The sequence below is a fragment of the Pundamilia nyererei genome, unplaced genomic scaffold (genome assembly GCF_000239375.1).
Source record: "Pundamilia nyererei isolate P.nyererei 1_Seehausen unplaced genomic scaffold, PunNye1.0 scaffold00451, whole genome shotgun sequence".
Taxonomy (NCBI): Eukaryota; Metazoa; Chordata; class Actinopteri; order Cichliformes; family Cichlidae; genus Pundamilia; species Pundamilia nyererei.
Window position 1 is genome coordinate 251,289 of NW_005187852.1, and position 897 is coordinate 252,185.

Sequence of the window (897 nt, forward strand, 5' to 3'; positions counted from 1 at the left end):
TGTTGTTTTTTCACTCATCAGTTGTGGGTAAAGTCAGGGTTTCCATTTGACTTTAGCATCCTGTGCTGGTCACAGTCTGATTCTCTGCTCTCTTCAGTGCCTCCTCCTCCTCCTCGAGTGCGCACATTAAATTTCCTGTCCCTCAGAAACCAGCAGAGCCAAACAAGCAGGTCAACGATCACAAATACAGCTGCCGTTATGAAGAATGTTCTCCACGACCAGTCGGAGCACTCTGATGGCTGCAGAGGACAAGAAGACAGAGCAGAAATATTAGTGAGCAGTTTTAACTGACTTTTAATGCTTTCAGTTAAAGTTAAAATAAAACATTTTACACTGTAAAGCTCAACATAAAGGTGAGATCTTTTTATACAGTCTGTGTGTCAGTCCTCAGTAACAGACCACAACCTTATACAGTCTGTGTACAACCTCTATCTTTGCACATCTGTAAGCACATGTTCCTGCTGACCCGCTGCGTCTGAATTTTGACTGTTCTTTGCTGACAGGACCGCTTGCCTTTGGCCTGTCCTACTAATCTTCATGGCCACGTTACTTAAAGTCTTTCAGTCAGTTTGCAGTGATTAAACTGTGGACGATTAAGGTTTAGAGTGACGTGTGAAACTACTTAAATTCTTACCGTCGGTGTGGTTGTAGGCTGTGAGGTGCTGCTCGGTGGTGGTGGTGATGGTGTGGAGACGTGCAGGTGGACAGCAGAGCGGTGTTTCTCTGTCTTCTCCACGTCACAGTAATACACTCCGTCGTCTCGGAGCTGAGCTCGCTTCACGGTGAGGGACAGGTCTCCTCGCTGGTACCAGTCTGATGGTATGGACACTCGGCTTTCATTATAGCCGTCCCCGTAGGTGATTTGCTTAGACAGAGGATTCAGCTCCAGCACCAGCT